Below are 22,566 nucleotides of genomic sequence, written 5' to 3'. Positions count from 1 at the left end.
AACTGCACATAAATTATAATGAAATAAAGGTTGAATCAAGTTCACTTAAGATCACATTCTTCAAAGTAAAATACAGATAAATTAAACAAAATACCTTGTTGGCTGCATGCTACATCTATCTTCCTGTCTCTTCTTCTTCATATTAACTTCCTGTCTCTCTTGACAAACAATTCAACCTGCACCATTGTTCATGCTTCCTGGGAATTCTGCTTTGACCCTCACATGAGACAGCCAAATGAGACTTGGGTGAGTTAGTTCTCTTTCTTATGAGAATATCTCTCCACTACATAAAGAATATATGTTATGGGATTGCTGACATCCTGGAAGCTGACGTGAATCATCATTTAAGACACACCACGCCTATCGTGGCTCCCCCTGCTCCATCTATATATACACCCAGCTGCGCAGGGTAACGTTGATCCTCTGATTTTCACTATGGCAGATCAGACGATGTGAGAAAAGGAAAAAAGAAAAGACAAAGGAAGAAGGGGGAGAGTTTGAACGGTGGCTTTGTGTGTGATCCGGTACCTTTGGGTGGAGAGCTCGTCTATCGTTGGGCTCCTCTCAGGATTGCAAAGTCGTTGTCTTGCTCTCTCTCTTTTCTTTTAAAAAGGGAAAAGAAAGTGAGCTGAGGGTACCGGGTGCGGTATAGCTGGTCTTAGGATGCGACATAGTCGCGGTTGCAGCCAGCGTCCTCTCTCATAATATTCCTTTCTTCCACTTTGTGCGGTCAAAGTTTTTCCATTGGGAGGGGGTACCACGTGTGGCACAGCTGGTCCGGAGAAGCAACGAGTCGCAGGCACGGCAGGCGTCCTCCCCCCTGGTCTGCTTTGACATTACACTAAGCAAAAAAAACCACACACACAGCTTGAATACGAGAGCAATGAGAGCTTGCAGTCCATATAAATGTCCTGGAACTTAAGGGGAATCCACCTGGCCCTGTGGCACTTCCTCACAGCTTCCTGTAGAGTAGATTTCCAGGCCGACATGTTCTCGTAAGGACCGACACAGCAGCAGCATATGTCAACAGACATCTCACTGTCTCAGGCTAGGTTGTCTCATTTGGTCGTGGAGGCAATTCAACAAGCATACAGAAAAACAGGCGAACTGGTGCCAGTGGGGGTGAAAACCCACTCCACACGAGGAGTTTCGACCTCCTGGGCCTTATGGTGGGGCACCACCCTCTCTGAGGTGTGTGCGGCCGCTACATGGTTGACTCCAACCACGTTAACAGGGTTCTATTGTTTGAATGTGGCTGCCAGCACCTCGTTCGATGAGCGGGTGCTGGGGGTCACTTCAAAATAGGTGATTCACCGCGCCCCTGTGCTGGTTGGACCAGCCCCAAGTCTTTGTCAATGGTCTAGCAGGGTGCTGGCCATCTGAGTGGCCTCTTCCTCACATTCAGCCATTGCGTCTTGCAGGGCTTGTTTTGTTCAGGTTGTGTCGTGGCGGTGTCACTGACTGTCAGCAATCCCATAACATATATTCTATATGTAGTAGAAAGATATTCTCTATACTCAGAGAACCGGGGTAACCTTGTAACCCAACGTTCACCTTCAAAATAAAAGCATTATAACATATACCAAATAAAATAACAATTAAAGATACAAATGCAACTTGAATTCATTTTATATTCTGTTGCAATAAATTGGCAACAGTTACAATCACTGTTGCTCATTTCTGTCCCTGAATTCAGTTTGTCATGTATTTTACAATGTATGCAGAGCATCTTTGAGTGTCAAACTGATCCATTAAAGGGCCAGGGGTGTGGCAGCAGGTTTTTTGTTCCGACAAAGCAGGAGCAGGCCTGACTCACTTCATACAGCCACCCGTCAGGCCTGCTCTAAACATTTCCCCCAGGATGAGTAACGTTCTCTCCCATCAATAAAGGGGACTGGAAATGGGCATGGTTTATACCAGAAGTCATATTAAATTGGGCAAATATTGATTTTCTTTTCTAATATCCATTGGGAATGACATTTCTGTGGCTTCAAAGCATCAAATTGATTTAATATTGGAAAATAAATAATTATAAAGTACATTTCCACATCCTCATACTTTTTATTATTTCAAGAAACATAATGGCTTATGCACAGACATGTCAATGAGAGCAACTTCAGATATATACATTTTATAATAATAATATATTCAGATTCAAGTATATCCCTCTTGGAAATTGGCACAAGACATGAAAAAGAAAAACCTGACAAAAGCAGAAACCAGCAACCCAGCGTTCTGATGGCCGACAGGCCGGCAGTATTTTCACTGTTTTCAGAGGCGAGCTCACTTTTAGGAATATACTGGAGACACTGGTATCATATGAAACAAGAAGATCTAAGGAATCTATAGGCATCAGGATATCATGTCAGGAAGTTGTCGAAATAACGCTGCAAAGTTAGGCTTTTATATGTTTCATTCAAAAAAGCAATTGCTTCTCCACTGAGTGTTTATTCATCTTTGTGCTTCTGCTGATAGAAGATGGTGAATGCAGGTGCTCCAAAGATGCCCTGTTTGCTGAAAAAAAAAAAGGATTTCTGTGATGGTCCTGACTTTGGCCCCATGCTGCCGTCTGCTGTCACCATCAAACTCTCCTCCAGCTGTCCACCAGATGTCCTCCTGAGCCGGAGATGATTCTTGCCACAGTGACTCGACCTGTGCAGAGGGTGACTGAATGCAGGCCTTTTTCATTACAGCAGTTACATCGAAATATTCTGGATGGACCGTAAGCATTTTATATGTAGAAAAAGTAAAGGATCCAGCTCCACAGTACAAACATTATATTTGTTTTGAGGGCAAAAAGATGGATGGAGAGGATTTTTTAGAGTATTCAATTGAATTCATTTTTATTTATATAGCCCAGAATCACAAATCACAAATTTGCCTTGAAGGGTTTTACAGTGAATAGAATAAGACACCTGTCATTTGACAGTTCATACTTAAGTATGACATCATAATTACTTAACTAAATCAAAGGCAAAAAAAATAATATAATTATTTAATTTTATTGAAGAACTGTTCATTAAAGAGAAAAGATGAATACAGATCTTTTTATTTTATTTCCACTACTATGAACACACACACACACACACACACACACACACACACACACACACTATTATTGTACTTCAAATAATAGTGTAAACATAATACTTTGTTGTATTATTTATTTGTAGTAATATATATATATATATATATATATATATATATATATATATATATATATATCCTGTATTAAGTTAATTCTAATAATTAAATGCTTATATTATTAAATAAGATTTTATTAGCTAGGAAAACAGACCACCAGACTGGCTGAAAGCCAACATCGATCAGTCACACATATTCAGAAGAAACTACAAAGGTGAACATTTAATTCTTACCCAAAATGTAAACATCTGTCACAGTTTACTGGCCCTGTTTTCCTGCTTCAACAATAACATATAACCTAACATGTTTAAATTAACAAAATGTTCAAATAAACTGTCATTCAGTGAAAATACAGTGTGAAAGGGTCAAAGTTATGAGACCAAACCGGACAAAAACACGGACAACGACAAACAAGTTCACGGCTGTTTTAAGCAAACAGTGCTGATACGTCTTACTTTTCTTCTGTCCTTGCCAAGTACCTGACCTGTCAATGAAAGCTAGCCAAGCCCCAAGTCATGCAATTCTTTATCTTCTATTGTCTTCTAAATGGGAATTATTTACAATATTAACATCACATTGTCTTGAAGAAGATTTTTTTTAGTAGCGATTGAGACCATAATGTCCTAAAAAAAATGCTTCTACAACCTTCGTCAGCTCCCACTGTTGAAATTTTTTGGTAGAAAGCAGTTCTTCCGGGTTTGCCTCACTGCTCAGACCCGGAGGTTGCCGGCTGGTCTGGGTTCAGTCCCCAGCTGATAAACTGCTGCTTTTTAAAAATAAAATAATAGCTATTTTGTACCCACCCACACATATATTACCAATCACATTTCAGTGCACATCTTACATACACTAATGTAGGGGTGTGCTGTTTGTGCAAAAAATAAATCAAACGGCAATCAAGAAAAGTCTTCCTTTTTCATCCAGACATATCTATGCAACACCCACACACAGACACACAGACACACAGACACACACACACACACCAAGAGAGAGACTGCCATCTTCATTAGTGCTGAGTGCCAATGTGGCCTCTGGATTTATTGGCAGACAGAGGGGAAGCAGACATGTACACACACACACACACACACACACACACACACACACACACACACCTCCTCAGCATTCCACTCCACAGTAGGCGAGTAATAATGACCAACCTCAGTGGGATCAATAGACTGGAGACAGATGAGCCTGGTTAACACACACAGAAACACATACCTCAACATCTTCACCATGCCGGTCTGGTCTGAGCCCAGGGAGATGGATAGCTGCATCCACACTGCAATTAATAATGTTTTTTACAAGACTGATAGCATGGTGTGTGTGTGTGTGTTTGAGAGTGATCTACTGCACTGCTTCTCCTATGGTGACGTGGTTCTGGAGTGTATCCAGCATACACTGATAAAGAAGCAGGTTGTACTCTGGACAGGTCATCAGTCTATCACAGCAACCTTTACAGTTTGTAGTTCATCTGCGTGTCCTGAGAATGTGGAAGGCACAGATCACAGGAGGACATGCCAGTCTCAATACTGTGTTCAGCAGTCGTGCTCCACCCACAGATCACAGTCCCTTGATCGCTCATCTCAATAGAGTTTAAAAGTGGGAGCAGCTATTTTTGTCTGGAATGTCGGAGCCAGTCCTATGAACGGCAAAGTCTGTCACCAACAAGATCTCCAACCTAAAGGACAGGACAGACCATTTGTCCTACCACCCATTACGACACATATGAGCGTTTGTCAAAAGCGGCTCATGGTACAGGGGAGCGTTCTAAAACTAGCACACACGTCATTATACATACATGTACTGTTTCGCGGTTGTAAAAAAGCTGTCGTTTCTGTGAGTTTAGGCTACAAAACCACTGACCTAGGTTTAGGGCAAAAAACATCTTGGTTAGGTAAAAGCACAAATAAATGTACAAATATGGCGGAAGAGAAGTAATTATTCACAAAATGTGAGCCGCAAAAGTTATGTAAAAAAACATGATTCACAATACTTTTGTTTTCACACGGGACAGTGCACTGCTGTAGTAATTAGTGTAATAATGGAATGATAGTTTGGTAACTGGAACTTAAGTTGGTTGCGAGGTCGTTTTTGATCATAAGTAATATAATCATAACAAATGCACCTGCACAACTGTAGTAGATGGGCTAAAAAAATTATATGGAATGTTGCTTCAGTGAACAGAACTTTATGAACTCAATGTGTGCAGCAGTCAGATGGTGATGTGACTGCCAATCAATCAGCTGATCCACTTCATCAATATGTGGTTGCTCTTGGTAACGTTTTTGCCTCCCTGATGGCGGACTTTTCCTCAATTATTTGTATACCTAGATTAACCATATCAGGTGGTATGCTACTAAAGTATACTTTAGTAACTAATATTACTGAACCACTTCAGATGACCATTTGATATCCTGAAATTCAATTTATAGACACCAGTGCTGACTATTCCCAACTTGTTTCCTAATATTACTGTAAAGGTTTCAGGTTCGTTGATTGGAAGCCCAAGAATAAACAGAACTGGAGAAAAAAGACTGGTCTCAATGCAGCAGGGCTCTGCAGGATCCCAGTCAGAATGAGCCCCAATCTCTGTAATAATCATAGAAATAATGTATAATGTATAGAAATAATCGACGTAGTCACTGTGACGTCACCCATTGGATTGTGGCCCGTTGGAAGCATCGAGTTCAGCGTCACACTCGTCGCCATCTTGTGTCGCCATCTTGTTTCCAATACGCGGAGCAGACCATAATTGGACTGTGGAGGAGCGAGAAGGATCTGATCACTGACTACAGCCTCTCTACACCTCAACCTGACTGAGAGAAGTCGCTGCTAATTCATGTTAGCATTAACTGGAGCATTAACTGGGATGTTCATTTTGGCTAGCAGAAAAACAAAATTAAATGTATGTTACTGACCTCAGAAAAATGATCAGCGACTCCTTGGAATGTCTGTTAGTCCAACCAAATACTTTTTTTTAACATTTTTACTGAACAAAACGTTCGAATAAACTGTCATTAAGTGAAAATACAGTGTGAAAGGGTCAAATCTATGAGACCAAACCGGTAAACGTCCTTTCTTACATCTATATAACATTATATATAACTTGATTGACACGTTGCCATGGATATGCATTGTTCTGCTTCTCTCCTGATGACATCTCGCCTTGTTAGTGACCTGTCAATCAAAGCTAGCCATGCCCCAAATCATTCAATTCTTGATCTTCTATTTTCTTCTAAATGGGGCCATTATTTGAACTATTAACATCAAATTGTCTTGAAGAAGATTTTTTACTAGCGATTGAGACTATAGTGTTGTCCTAGAAAAAAAATTCTGAGGTAATAAATCAAGTGAGAAGTTTTCTCAATTTGCGTTGAAATAAATGGACGGATTTTTTTTGCAGCCAAACTTAGCGCCCCCTGCTGGAATTTTTGGTAGATTGCAGCTTAAGGCACTTCCTGATTTGCCTCCTTGCTCAGACCCAGAGGTTGCCGCCTGGTAATAATTCACATTTCATTCTTCTTGGGCTGAGCCTGCTCCATACAAAAAAATGGACAAACATGCAACTGATCCAACTATTACAGTCTGTCCTAGCCAGCCTTGCGACCTAGACATTATGTTCATATATTACTAATTTCTTTAGCTGGTTTGTTTTTAAGGACTATTTCTTTCTATTCTGGAGTCTCTTCCTGGGGTCTTCCATATTTAGCAAAATGTTAGCAGACATTAAAATTATTATTTAACCTATGAGTTAACCTATGACAAGTAAGGTAACTGTTAGCAGTGCTATTTGTATCATATTACATTATCCCATCATTTTCATTATATGAGCTTACATGTGAAGTTCATTGAGCCTTTTTCTGTATACATGTGTGTCTTCTCTCCACACTGTGTTAGTGTGTGTGGGATGTGTTCTAATAAACTCTTTGTTAGGTGGCTGTCTGACTCTGATGCCACCAGAGGCTAAGACTCAGAGTATCACTGCCTAATAAACTGTGCTAATAAGACACACCCAAATAGTCTAATTATGAGCCAAGAAACAAGGACTGGATATTCCTTTGAATATACTAAATGGATTCATGGGAAAATTGAGAATTAGAAATTTTCATATAGAATTTTCAGATATCCATAACAAAGTTATAGTCAGATGAAGCATAATTAAATTTAGCTGTGAAGTAGTCTGAGATTCAGCAATCTCAGCCGCACTCACCCTGGCTCTGTAGTGTAAGAACAGAGATTTTCAATTAATCTGATGGAAGACGCTTTTGTTTGTAGAAAATGAGACAGTTCCAATGAAACTCATTGATGCTGTGAATGCTGGTTCACTCCATGGCTTAGTGGAGCATAGATGGAACAGAGGCAACATTAACGTTATTAGTTTCACACGTGCTATAGCTGCACTATAAAACATTTGACCAACAAGTTCTCCAACCTAAACGACAAAAGATGTTGTGTGTCAGGAAGTGAAGTAGTTACAAGGGTCACATGACTACCGCAAACGTTATTCACAAAATGTGAGTGTTAAGTGTTATGATTTAAGGCGCTCTTACTCTCAGTAATACGGTGTAAGTAATAGTAATAGAATGTTTACGGTACAGACAGAGGATGTGATGTTATCCAGTTTGCCGCCGATGCTGTTGTTTCTGTGTGTGTACCGCAGCCGTGATGAAGAGAGCACGGCGGTTCTTGTCTTTCTGAACATGTGACAATAAATAAGCCAAGAGGTAAAAGAAAAGACTGAGTATGTTCTACTTATCTTCCATACGCAGCAGAGGACTGACACACTCAATATAATCCCCACCTCGACAGTGAGCCACAAAAGTTTCATAAAAAAAACATGATACACAAAACTTTTGTTTTCACACGGGACACAAACCCAAAAGTTACGTTCAAAAACGCGATTCGCGTAACTTTACTTTTGTGTTCACATGGGACTCAAGCCCTGCTCTCCTAGGTGACAGTCTGCCGTTTGTTCGACCCATCCACCACCCCAGCCTCTAACCCAATGTGGAAATCCAACATTTTAAACTTCGCTTGGCCGTCAATCAATACTACGTCAGCAAGATGGCACCCGTCCATCATAACTTTTTTGAAGGGAGAACAGGCTGCATTTGACAGTGTTTTAACTTGCAAACACAAGTTCACTTGCTGCCTTGAAAATGTAAGTTAACTCAACTTTCATCTTGTTGATTGAGCTAAAATGGACAAGTAGTCTCAAAATAGATTTTGAAGTAACCAAAGTTGATTTAACTTTTTATATTTATTATATAAAACTTAATTTATGTTATCATTCCATGAAAACTTTCCATACCTTTCCAACTTTAACTAATTCAATTTGTATATTTATGGTGAGTAGTACCACTTTTTTTTTAAATGGATTGACGTCTTGTCATTATGTTCCCTCATGTCTCCATATCAGTACTTCAAAATTGCCAGGGCCTTGTCTGTTAATGTCTGTGTATGTGTGTACATGAATGTGTGTGTTCATGTGGTGCTTATATTACACTGCCCCTGTATGTGTGTACACGTGTGTGTGTGTGTGTGTGTGTGTGTGTGTGTGTGTGTGTGTGTGTGGCTGTGAGGAAGTTTTACAAGCAATCTCTTTACTGCTTTGTGTGGTGCACACCTACTTTTACTACCCTACCACAGTGAGGAAGGGGCAGAACACACACACACACACACACACACACACACACACACAGAGGCACACAGAGGCACACACATGCAGTTCCAATAAGCACCATGTGAATGATATGGGCTGGCTGGTTTGGTATTGAGTTCTCTCGGCTCAGTTTATGAGGAAACTGCAGTGGGGGGGAGGTGGGGGGCCGGGGGTGTGGGTGTCTCGGGGCAGACATTAGTTTAATTGCAGTTGGGGTCTGAGACTAACATGAGATTCCAGTCTCATACAGCACAGTACATACAAAAACACAGTTAATTTGAATAACTAACTAGTTTTAAAGGTTAGGGGTACAAGAGCTGATCAAACATGATGACTTTGACTGTACTGTAATTACAAATAAGCATATGTTATCACTGATTTAGGTTTTATTTGTCCAGGGATTAAACAGTCCATCTCAGAGATTATAAATTCCAGTCACCTGCCTCAAAAAACAAGAGGAATTTTACTTTTGGTGTTCACTTCATCTTGAGGTTAATCTGCATGTTCCCAGCCTTCAGATGTTGTGCGCCGCTTTTCTGTGGCATCTATTGTTGACCTGCTATGTTCAACTAAAAATCACAATCCTCAGTAATATGTTAACCCTCCTGTTATGCTGTGGGTCAAATTGACCAATTACAAAGTTTAAAAATCTAAAAAAAACAGTTTAAAGTATTTTTTCGTGATGAAACTTCTGCTTGGCTTAATAAGTGTACGCAACATTTAAAATGAAAATGGTTAGTTTCACCATTTCAGTAATGGATCTAATCATGAAATATAAACAATGGCTGTGTCCCAATGTCAAGGAAGGATGCTCAAACGGCTGGATTTGAAGGATGCCACGTCATCGACATCTGCCGAAGGACTGTCCCAATGTCGAGGATGCTCCGGAGGACAGAGTCCTTCTTCTGCCCAAATTGCAAGGATGCATGTGTGTATCCTCCGTGCGCTCCGACTACCCATAAAGCATTGCGCACACCGGCCTACCGGGAGATTTAAAAATGGCGAGCGTAGAAACAGCGACGCTGGCGGCGCAATATGCATTTAAATAAGTATTTACAGTTTACACTGAATGTTGTCACATAACTTACAAAACGTGTGTTCAAAGTCAAGCAAAAACTTAAACATAAACAAATGCCAGAATATTAAGCTAAAGATAATAAACGTCATATTGATACATTGCCGGTTAAGTTAATTAATGCCGTCTCAGTCGCTAAAGTTATTGTTTATTAATTTATATGTGTCCGATGATGATATACTATGTGCAACTATGTAATTCAGAAAGTTATACATTTCTTTATTGTGTTTACAGGGACCGAAAGTCCGCTATTATCCGTTATTGTTATTTATAAATAACTGTTATTGTACTGTACTGTAAAATAAAAAATAAAAAAATCACACAACATATTTCCATGATGAATTATGCTCCGCTGCATTCATGACACTAAGTAGCGGCCGAATTCAGCCAGGATCAGTTAAATATTCAGGTTTAATCCACTTTATGGTTTTTACTTACTACATCGTGGAGATTCAACCTTAAAGCATCTTCTTCTATTTTCACAAATATGTGTCAGAGGACTGATGCCAGAGACACATTCATGTCGTATAACTGATTTTGAAATTGCGGCGCTGAATTTATTTATTTATTTTTTATTAAACTGATAAGAACAGATATTACACTTGATCTTAGCCAAAAGGCTGAGAGCGGCGCTGAATTTAAGCAGGACGTCCAATTACGCAATGACGCACAGCTGCACACTCTGAAGGCTGTCCCATTTGTGCGTTACACCAGTCAAAGGAAGGACTCTTGCCTTGCCTTCGGAGGACCCGACTCTGAAGGAAGGATCCTACCAAGGAAGGATCCTTGACATTGGGACACAGCTAGAGTTTATTGGGATTTTTTGGTTGCTGACACTTTTGGATAATTAAACATGCGCCAGGTCAAATTGACCCACGGACATTATTGCTTTTCCTGAGAAATGAACATAACAGGACAGTTAAATGGATAAATATTCTAATCACAAAACAAGGGATAATTCTACATTATCCCTTGTGTCATCAAGTCAAGATTGACATGAAATAAAAAAGAACCAAAAACAGACTTATTACCATGGATTACACTGTACTGTAGATAGAACAAGTCCTGTTCTTTATTAATCCTTCTAAACATTGCATTAAGCTGTTTATTGCTGCAACTGTATTACCACAAGTGGTATGCATTCACTGTGTGGTATCAGGTGTGTGTGTGTGTGTGTGTGTGTGTGTGTGTGTGTGTGTGTGTGTGTGTATTCTTGTACTTCCTACACAATGAGGACCAGAACACATTTTTAACCAACAGAGTGAGGACATTTTTGTGAACTAAGGACATTTCGGCCAGTCCTAACTCCTTTAAAGGCTTGTTTGAGAGTTCAGACTTTATATTAGGGTTAAGGTTACAATTAGGTTTATGTTAGGGTTGGGCATTTAGTTGTGATGGTCAAGGTTAGGTTAAGGGTTAGGGTAAGGGGCTAGCGAATTCACTATTCCAATGAGGGCCCTCTCAAAGATAGAAGTACAAGGATGTGTGTGTGTGTGTGTGTGTGTGTGTGTGTGTTTAGATTACAGGTCTGTCATGTGGCTCTGTGGTTTGCAGCCTTCTCTATCACCAGCTGCAGCTCCTATAAAAATTCTCTTCCTCTGCTTCATTTGAGCTTCACTACCGCAGCAATTAGCACCAAGATACCACAGCATTTCTGTTGATTTAAAGCAAAGCTGTTCCACACTGTGACCATGTATGTTGGAGAGTTTTCAAGTATGCTCGGTTGCTGCAGTCAGACCTGTGACCTTGTGTGCTACAGCGAGATCCCAGTCTGACTGGTCTGGACAACCTGAGACTGATGCTAACATTTCCTCTGCACAGAATAATTAAGTGACAACTGAACTAACCCTTGATAGAATTAATTATTACCTAAACATATGTCCTGTACTACGAAGCGAGTTCATCATACCCAGGATAGCTTTTCGTGATCTTGCTTCACTAAGCCCAACAACCGCAGTCACGGATAAGTGGTATCACGAAGGTGGTTATCAACTTTCTTAGTTAACCCAGGCTTTCCTCTTCAGGCTCTACTGCGCGTTCAAATAAAAGGGGTATTGGGAGCGCCTGCTGCTACTTCCTTGAGGACATTAAAACCAACTTAGACCAAGGAGGAGTAGTTGGTGCTGTCTTTCTAGACCTGCGCAAGGCCTTTGATACTGTCAATCATAACAAACTGTTTCACAAACTTGGTAATTATAATCTTTCATCACACACTCAAAATTGGATCAAATCATACCTGAGTGACCGTTGCCAGTGTGTGCGTGTAAACGATACACTCTCTCCACTTAAAGCCTGCACACTGGGTGTACCGCAAGGATCAATCTTGGGGCCATTACTTTTTAGCATCTATATAAATGACCTGCCCTCCATGTGTGATGATGTCAGCATAATAATGTATGCAGACGACACTGTCATATACACTCATGGTAAGAGCGCTACAGAGGTTGCCAAAACATTAACAAAGGCAATGCAAAAGGTTGCTTTCTGGTTACACAACTCTTGCCTTACCCTAAACTTAGAAAAAACTGTAACCATGTTTTTCACCAACAGGCTAACACTGAAAGAATGCCCCGACGTCTCAGTAAATGGGCAAACAATTAACAATGTGGATACATTTAAGTACTTGGGTGTTACCCTTGACCCAACTCTTAGCTTTAAAAACCATGTTAAAAAACTGAGAAACACAATCAAATTTAACCTAGCTAACTTCAGATACATAAGAAATTCACTCACAATAGAGGCTTCCAGTATGTATCTGAATGCTATGATTATCCCACATTTTTTATATTGTATTACAAGTTGGTCTCAGTCAAACAAAACAATACTAAAACCACTTGAATCACTATACAAAAATGCCCTCAAAATCCATGATAAAAAGCCACGGCGCTACCACCACTGTCATATACTCAATAAATATGAAATTTTAAACTTTGAAAATCTGATAAAGCACTCTTATGTCTGCTTACTTTTTAAAATTATTCACAATGCTGCAGCTCCCCCCTTGAAAAAATATATTACACTCTGTTCTGAGAAGTCAACAAGAACAACAAGATCTGTTACAAGGGGTGAGTGTAGTGTACCCCAACGCAAAACTGTATTTGGGAAGTCATCATTTTCTTGCATTGCCATGACTCAATGGAATACTTTGCCAACTGACATTATTTCATGTAGAAGTTACCATGCCTTCTCATAAATAGCAATCTGCTAGAACCTGGCACAATGCATATTCTCTTGTTGTACAAGATTAATGTTTTATTGTGCGCTGTCCCTGTTTGAAATAAATAAATTACAATTACAATTACAATTTGACTCCACTACTGGAAAAAATTATTGCTTTCTGCCCACTTCTATGAAGAATATGAATTATTATTACAGCTAAAAGTAATACTGTTGCAGTAAATAAGGCACGTGATTCATTTTGGCAGAAAATAACAAGTGTGAATTCATGAATTAATATATTTATTTAACCACCCAATGCACTCTCAAAGCCTACTTTTGATTGAGAGACAAACCGATAATAAAGTGGACATTGGCAGATTATCACAGGAAAGTTGCTAGTAAAATACTAAATAAAAGGGAATTCAGGTCAATTGTACAAACCTGAAACTAGGTTTTTTTTTTTTTAGTGCTAGTGGTCCCTGTGAACCTAGTGACAATGTTGTGTCATTTAAGAAAATACATGATAAAAAAATTAGAAAGAAAGGAATGAAAAATAAGGTATATAGACAAGCGTTTTTTGTTCCAACGGACACGCAGACCTCTAGTGTGCGTTGGACAGAATATTCAGGGCTTCATCCCTCACAACTGACACCTTAGCCTAGATCATTTATACTTTGCCACATGGATAGTTTTAATGGTGCCCAAAAAGGGGCAAATTGCACTCAGCTGTAAAAATGTCATGGACGTTTTTGTGCACCCGTATGTTACGCCACAAAATAGCTTTTGTGAATTAGTCTTTAAAACGGGGCAGATAGCGGTCGCATATGATGTTCATTCATGGTGTTATCAACGTCTACATTCCTTTCTTTGTGAATTCACCCCTCAGTGGTTTCTGTAACATCAGGAACATGACAGCAGCAGGGGACCATAGGTTCTGCACAGCTTTAATGCAAATTAGCTTAAAATGTTCCCATTGCTAGTGTCTTCCACTTTAATAGGCCTCTACCTGTTCCCAGTAGTGGAAGAAGTTCAGATCCTTTACTGGTGTAAAAGTAAAACTTATGCCACACTGTGAAAATAGGCTATTCCACCACAAAGAGTCTAAAAGTCAACCCAGTCAAACCTTATTAAAGTGAAAGAATGTCAATATTATTAAAATGTACTTGAAGGCACATATGTACGTATCACAGCTCACGGTACAGCGGCAAATTCTAAAAATAAAACACACATATGTTCACGGTTGTAAAAAAGGCTGCAGTTTCTGTGGATTTATGTTGTAAAACCACTGACCTAGTTTAAGGCAAAAAACTTCCTGGTAAGGTGGTATAAAAGACAGTTCAAACAGTAATTAAATGTACGTAAATGCCGAAAGTAAAGCAGTTAGAAGAATCACATGACTATGTAAAAAACGTAAGTTACGTTAAAAAACGTGATTCACCTAACTGAAGTAAAAAATGGTTTACTTCCTGGGTTAAAGTCCACCATTTGGTCGATCCATTCACCACCCTAGCCATTTTAAATTCACCTTGCCATCAATCGCCACTATGTCATCAAGATGGTGGCGGACGTATTGCAGCGGTCAGCAAAATACGTCAATATCACTCGTTTTTCTCTGCCTGTACACACAACCTATATTGACATTTATGACGAGAGAACAGGCTGATACCGCATTGGGGGAGGGGGGTGACATTGTCAAGAGGATCCAAAATAATATGAGTATTTGTTGCAGGCAAACACAGGCTGCCTTGCAGAAACACTCACACAGAAGCACCACCAAGGGTAAACACCAAGCAGCCACAGGCAGACAGAAACTTAAAATGCTGAGGCAGATCCTGAGGTCAGGGACAGAAGGCTCTTGATTTCTGGGACTCAGGTGAGGCTGGCGAGTCAGGAACAGGCATGGTCAGCAACAGTTAAACAGTCCAAGGGTTAGTGCTGAAAAGTCTTGCAAAGAGGCGTGAGTTTGTGTTAGGATGACTGAGCTGGGTGAAGCAGAACTGTGAAAGAAAAGAGGTTAGGAAAACATAGGAGGTAACTTTTGACTATTTGACTATTTGCAGCTATTATAAGGCCCTTTCATAGTGCAGTCCCACAAAAGTCCCATTATATTGCCGAAAATATCTGTGCCGGCTTTTCTCCTTAGGGCGTTCATAGTGATCCTGCGAAGGCATGATATTCTTGCCCATAGTGCAATCAGGTGTCGCAGAACGAGGTGGGAGGAGATGATAGTGACGTGCGACAGAGCAGCAGCAGTGCTGCGTAGTAGCACAGTGCTAGTAGGCTGCACAGTTAGCTCTGTAGCAGTACAGTATGTATGTGCTGCAGCAGTATGTGTTCAGTTACGACCCCCAACACTCCAAGCCAACACTCTGTGCACAATTAGCCATGCCGGTTTGTTTACAATAAGCGGCAGATGCTGTGCACAGCTAGCTTCGGTGGCTGCAGTTGTTGTGCAGCTTAACAGTGATTCGTTGACTGTGGTGTGTGTTAGACGTGGTGTGTTGGATGTCCTTTTCATAGTGGTCCCGCTTCCAACAGCCCACCAATTTTCCGTCTCTGTGACTACTGGGAGTGTTCATAGTGCAGGCGAGACGTTACAGAGCCATCAAAATCTCAGCATGAAACAGTACTATGAAAGGTCCTATAGTGAATCCCAAGCCTCGGTTTGTACATACCCAAATCCTTTCCTCACCTCCTCTTCTTGTGTCTTAGTCCAGGCCATGTGAGGGCAGATAGGTGCCAGGAGAGTCGAGGCAACAAGCATTTAACCAAATGAGACATTCCTGCCTCAGAGCGATCATTTTAAAGTTAGTCAATTAAAAATACCATGGGGCACAGCTGTATCATCTGTCCATTGTTTCGTTTAACAGACTGCTCGATTTTATTATTCCTGTCATAAGATTACGATGAAATCTCTCTTCCTCAGTGACTATTTTAGGCCATTTTCTTTCTGTTTATTTTATGTAGCAATTTTTGTACACGACAAACAGTGTTCATGACAAATTATATATGTGACAAGACAGCAAAGACATTGTAAATTTCTATTTTTCTGACACACACACACACACACACACACACACACACACACACACACACACACAGACATTTGATCATCTTAAATAGCTACAGTTTATACAAAAGGAACACTTAATATTTGTAAAATGCTCTCACCATGGTCTTGTAAGTTCCAGCTGTGTGTCATGTCTCTTTTATATGATACAGCTGCCGAAAACACTTCCATAAAAGAAACTCCTTGTTCCTCTCCCCTCAGGATGCATTTTAGGAATTGTGATGTGCTTTAGAAATGTGATTTAGAAACCACAGGCTCGAAGAGTGAGGAGACAAGTAGACGAGGAGAGGAAGAGATGAGAAGGTGACACGGAACATTGGGAAGACAGTGACAGATAAACACAATGTCCTGGAGTGCAGCTGGACTGTAACAGGATTTAAACCAGATCAGGGCACTGACAAATTAATTAAATGTTTTGAAAGTAAAACATCATGAATTACTGTGCCAAATGCCCTCCTAATTTTAATTAAAAACCAAGCCTTGACCAACCATCTTTATTAAGATAATTAAAAACATTTTGAATTACAAAATCAACTTGCTGTTTCTGTCAACTAGAAACCATATTGCATTGATCACAGACCAACTTTATTGTGTTTTTATTCAGCATTTGAAGGATAGTAATGGGTCTATAGTTTGACAGGATAGTTCTTTCACCTGATTTAAAGACAGCTGTAACTACTGCAGCCTTAGCATGGAAACCAGTGGAATCTGCTGAGCTCATGTGAATGAATCTGGTGTATCTGATTCCGGGCTACTGCAGCCTTCCATAGTATCGATATATAATAAAAATATCACATAAAATGTGTATCCCAGCAAGATAACTGTAACAACTGGTAGCGTTATTATTTTATTTTACTTATTTATAATACTTTATTGAATTTTTAAAATATGTAAATATACAGTTATACAAAAAAAACAATACGTATATTTTCGCAAATGTAATTACTCAGTTATACAAAAAAAATTACAAATTTAAATACACAGTTATACAAGATTTAGAGAACCTTTATGTTTGTTTTTATTACTAATCCTACATGTATTTCTATTTTGCATCAACCATGGGCAGTAATTTTGTGCTGTTTTTAAAAAAAAATCTACTTTTGAAACACATTTACATACAAGACATACAAGTAAACAAGGGTATTAAGGATAATCATTTAAAAAAAAATAGATGTGGGAAGAGCAAGTTGAGGAACCAGGCCCGCAACAACTCACACACGTCCATCTACACCCACCCCGATGGAGAGGGGTCCAGGCTGTTGCGTATTCAGCCCCATTACCCAGACCACTCTCCACGAAGCGGGCCCTGATGGACCCGCATAAGAAACCTGCATCCCTAAATCGCCCCTATGAAGAAAAAGACAACCATAAAAAGGCATACATATCTTGAATGTATAATTCAGCCATTTCCATATTTAAACTAAAATATATATAAAAATATGGTAGCAATAGAAACGTATGTCTAAAACATTCAAATTAAAATAAAGAAAAAAATATTGATCCTTATCCAAATCTTTTATTATTGCTAATGTTTGCCAACCATCTGATTGTGGCTTTCTTTTATTTATTTTTTTATCATGAACTTGGTCAATAAATAATGATGTTTTAGGAACATAATGAATGGTTTCAATTTAATGCATTTTTCTTTTCTGAAAATAAACATTTTCCCCAGAAGCACAATGGTGTTTAGCAACATATTTTGTTCTTCTTGCAAACCCCAAATTATATTGATTGGTGATAATGTTAAGACAAGTCCTTGCTCAGCCAGCCAAACTGTCACCTTGCGCCAAAATAGAGCCACATCTGGACAGTACCAAAACAGATGTCTTCCTCTTCTTCTCCGCAAAATCTACACATATTGTCCTCAATTATTCTCTGAATTTTAAACTTTTTTTGTTGTTGGTAGAATCTTGTAGAAAATTTTAATTTGAAAAGCCCATAAATAGGTTGAATAGGATGATTTGTACAAATTCTTAAAGATATTTAACCAAGGAAGCGGCGTATCAAATATATTATTCCAGTAATCTTGAAAATAATATGGGGAAATTGGTGTATTTTTAGAGGATAAAAAGAAATTGTACATGTCCATATTCATTTTTCTATGTCCCAACCATTTATAGTTTTTATTAGCCGGGCGGCAGACACCTAGGTTTGTATTTGAACCAAATAATGTTGTTTTCCAACCTGGAGAGATTGCTGAAAACAACTGCAGATACCGTAGTTTTGGACAAAAGTCTTCATATGTTAAAGTAAAGGATTCATAGTTAAGGAATTCTCCTTTAACATCCAATAAGTCATTTACAAATATTATTTTACTATCTGTGGAAAAATGATTGCCAATATACAGGTTTTTTTATCTATGTAAATATTGGAGTTTAGCCACAATATCTGCTGTTTGATCTCTGATTTATTATTTGGTGTAGAAAACTGAAATTAAAACCACAGAGACAAAGAATTTCTGAAAAAAAGGGGAGAGATTAGGGAAAATGTGATACAAGTTTGCCTTTGAGCCTTGACCTAGTTGGAGAAATGGATACAGTTTACCTAATGATGTACCACATTGAGCTATGAATAATTTAGCTGAAAACCAGTGTTGATTGTTAATCGTTGAATCCACGCACCTTTTAAGGTCATATCAAGTGCTGCAAGGCTCTTCAGTCAGAAGACAGGGACAAAGCAGTTAATGAGCTATTAAATATGTGGTCATTGAATGCATTCTGTGTCAAAGCATGAAACATGATCCAGTGGTGACTGGGTGCAGTACAGTTTTACCAACAACAGGTGGCAGCAGGGATATGTTAGAGCTAAGAGTGTGAGGGGACTTGGAGGTTTGTTGCCATGGGAGAAAGAGGCTGGCTTTGCTGAGGGTTTGCTCATTGGTTGAAAGAGGAACATCCCTCACAAATTGCCTGCATTGACATCATTTGCTTCAATGGAACATTGAAATGCATCAGTGCAGTCTCACCACAGCTTATGATGTGGACAAACTCATTATAGCGTCCTTACACTGGCTCCCAGTATGTTTTAGAATTTATTTTAATATTTAACTGATTCTTTTTAAGGCCCTTCATGGCCTTTCTCCCTGCTACATCTCTGACCACTTAACATCCTACACACCAGGCCGTACTTTGAGTTCCCAGTCAGGGCCCCGAGGCTCTGGAACAACAGAACAACTCTGGTCTGCAGAGTCAGTGATCTCTTTTAAGTCTATTCTTAAAAACATACTTTTATCAGAGAGCCTTTCATGATTTTACCTGAATTTTAACCTCCCTTGAACTGTCTGTTAATTGCACAGAATAATGTCATTTAATTTTTATCTGCTGTTTTATGTCTGTTTAACTTGTCTTTGTAAAGCACTTTGTAACGTATGTTTTGAAAAGTGATTAAGATGACGATGATGATGATGATGATGATGATGATGATGATGATTATTATTATACAGTGATTTATTCATCTTGACTAAAATTCTTCTGCCTCTTCTCTTAAAGGAAACTACCACTACTACTACAACTGGAATATATTATCCACTAGATCGAGACGAAAATGACATTGTCATTATTGTTTTAATAATGAAATTTCAGCTGATGATTATGCCAAACAATAGCAGCGCCTTACAATCAAACAGCCATGGTTCTGACCTACTGTGACACTGCAAAAATACACAAGTGTCAGTCACCACAGGACGGCCCTGTCATAATATCTGGGTGGGGCTGGTGAACACAAGAGGCCAAGTTGGAGCAGAGTCGAAGTGTCAGCAGTTATGGATGTTTTTAAGTTTCAGGAGAGGACAAGGGAACTGCAACTTGCAATGAATGTTCAACTGAAGGACCATTGGGAGGGGACAGAACTTTAATACTGCCAGTGGTGGTAGAAGTATTCAGATCTCTTACTTAAGTAAAAATACTAATACCACACTGTGAAATTATTCCACTACAAGTAAAAGTCCTGAATTCAAAACTGAAGTAAAAGTACAAAAGTATCAGCATCAAAATATACTTAAAGTATCAAAAGTAAAATTATTTGTTTTGCAGAATGGCCCCACTCAGATTGTTTTATATATTCCAAATATATTATTGGATTATTATTATTATTATTGATGCATTTATGCAAGCAGCATTTTACTGTTGTCAATGTAAGGCCAATTTCAACTACTTAATATGCTGTTATGTGGTTTAATTTATAAACTTGTGTAATCACTTTAAATTTATCATGTTTTATGTTGAATCTTCACTTGAAATGTAACTAAAGCTGTCAGCTAAATGTAGTGGAATAAAAAGTACAATATTTACCCTTAAAATGTAGTGGAGTAGAAGTATAAAGTTACATAAAATGGGAATACTCAAGTAAAGTACAAGTATCTCAAAACTGCTTTACTTAAGTTAAAGTACTGTTACCACACTGTGAAATGACTCCACAACAAGTAAAAGTCCTGCATTCAAAACTTACTGAAGTAAAAGTACAAAAGTATCAGCATCAAAATGTACTTAAAGTACCGCAGAATGGACCCACTCAGATTGTTTTCATTCATTCATTATCCTAATCCGCTTATCTGCACTCGGGTCGCGGGGGCTGGATCCGATCCCAGCTGACATTGGGTGAGAGGCGGGGTACACCCTGGACAGGTCACCAGACTATCGCAGGGTTGACATATAGAGGCAGACAATAACACTCTCATTCACACCTACGGACAATTTAGAGTCACCAATTAAACTTAAGTGCATGTTTTTGGACTGTGGGAGGAAGCTGGAGTACCCGGTGAGAACCCACACTGACACGGGCTAACATGCAAACTCCACACAGAACAGCTGCAGGCCAGAGTTGATTGATGCTTTTATGTAAGCAGTGTTTTAATTCAGTAAAGATAGGGCTGATTTAATCACTTAATAAACTGTTATAAGATTTCATTAAAAAATAGTCAAATCATATAAATTGATCATATAATATATGTTAAATCTCGACCTGAAAAGTAACTAAAGCTGTCAGCTAAATGTAGAAAAGTAGTAGTAGTAAAAAGTACAATATTTGCCTCAAAATGTAGTGGAGTAGTATAAAGTTACACAAAATGGGAATACTCAAGTAAAGTACAAGTATCTCAAAATTGTAATTAAGGACAGTACTTAAATAAATGTTCTTAGTTACTTTCCACCACTGGTCCTTTGTATTTACTGGCTTTTTCAAGAAACAACATAGAAACCAAGTGAAGTAGGTTTCTGATATGCATGAGGACATTTGTGGTGGAAAGTTTGACCTTTTAGTGTAAACATAGTTTTGTGGAGTAAAACCTTGTAGTTTTGTGTCCCTGCCAGCTTGCCAGAATTATCTATTCTAGCAAAGCTCAGCAAGTAAGCTAATAGCTGATCACAGCAGATCTACTTCACACTTGGCAGGTTGAAGTTGGGGACCGAGGGACGTGTAATGTTGAATTAGTGCAGTTGGGACACATTCGGTATTAATGAACTTCTTATTAACAGTCCTTTGTGTAGCAGCAGAGGGAAGTAGGAACGGCGGCATCTGCCTTGACATAGGTGTTGCATCTCATTCACTGCGGCTCACTTTTGGTGGATAAACTAAAGTTATATTTATGCTGGATATACTAATGTTTTAACCAAACTCCTCTTTACTTCCCTGGAGTCAGGAGCGTAGTGGGTAGCCATCGGTAACAGTAATACATTATGTCTGTGGTGTTTGATGTCAAAGCAAGCTTCTAATACCGATTTGAAAATATCTCCTCTATTTCACCAGTGTTTCTGACTGTGAATAGCAAAGATTGTTTGTTTGTGTTTGTTTATGGACAAATTTAGTGATTTGGAGCTCCAGGAAACAGTGGCGGACTCAGACTGTTTGAAGGGCAGGGGCGAAAAAATAAAAAGGGCACATTCTGCACAACATGGGGCCCCACCAGCACACAAAAAGCTGTGATGCATGATGTATGATGAAATAGTCCTCATCCTTTATTACAACTAGCATTAAGTTAAAAGAGATCCAGATTAAAGTAATTAATGATATGGTATTGACAATTAAAACCATTGAACCAAACCATGTAGGGGGGTCCGGGGGCATGCTCCCCCTGGGAGAAAATTTGTACATTTTTAAGTAAAATGCTAGCCTGGGTATACCCAGACTGCCTTGTGCGCTCTAATTTAATTTCGAACCTCCAGACGGTCTGGCAACCAGGGAGGTTTCTTAGCCCTGTTTTAGGGATCCAATCACAGAGCGGGGAGGGACGGCAAGACGATGACGCGTACTTCTCAGCTTGTAGTTTTCCGGATCCAACATGGCTGCTGCAGACGCGAAACTCTCTTTAGCTGTAGACGGTGTTTTAAATAGTTTAGAGCGAAAGTTGAAAGGCGAAAGGTCTCTCAGCGGCTCCGCTGTCCCCCGGCTCGTAGCCGGATCACCGGTAGCGCTGGCTAGCGCCAGCTAGCGGCGCTACGTAACGCCGAGCTGGCGAGACCG

The 22,566-nt window shown here is 39.3% G+C and overlaps 1 non-coding gene across 1 annotated transcript; it reads right to left on the bottom strand.

Annotated features, from left to right (window-relative positions):
• Positions 1-10,327: 10,327 nt before the first annotated feature.
• LOC131984209 (U2 spliceosomal RNA) lies at positions 10,328-10,515 on the bottom strand. The gene has a single exon (XR_009395552.1). It is a non-coding gene; the product is annotated as a U2 spliceosomal RNA (small nuclear RNA).
• Positions 10,516-22,566: the final 12,051 nt, after the last annotated feature.

Source organism: Centropristis striata, chromosome 13 (genome assembly GCF_030273125.1).
Source record: "Centropristis striata isolate RG_2023a ecotype Rhode Island chromosome 13, C.striata_1.0, whole genome shotgun sequence".
NCBI lineage: Eukaryota > Metazoa > Chordata > Actinopteri > Perciformes > Serranidae > Centropristis > Centropristis striata.
Note: the sequence above shows the minus strand (reverse complement) of the source record. Positions and strands in the feature narration are given on the sequence as shown.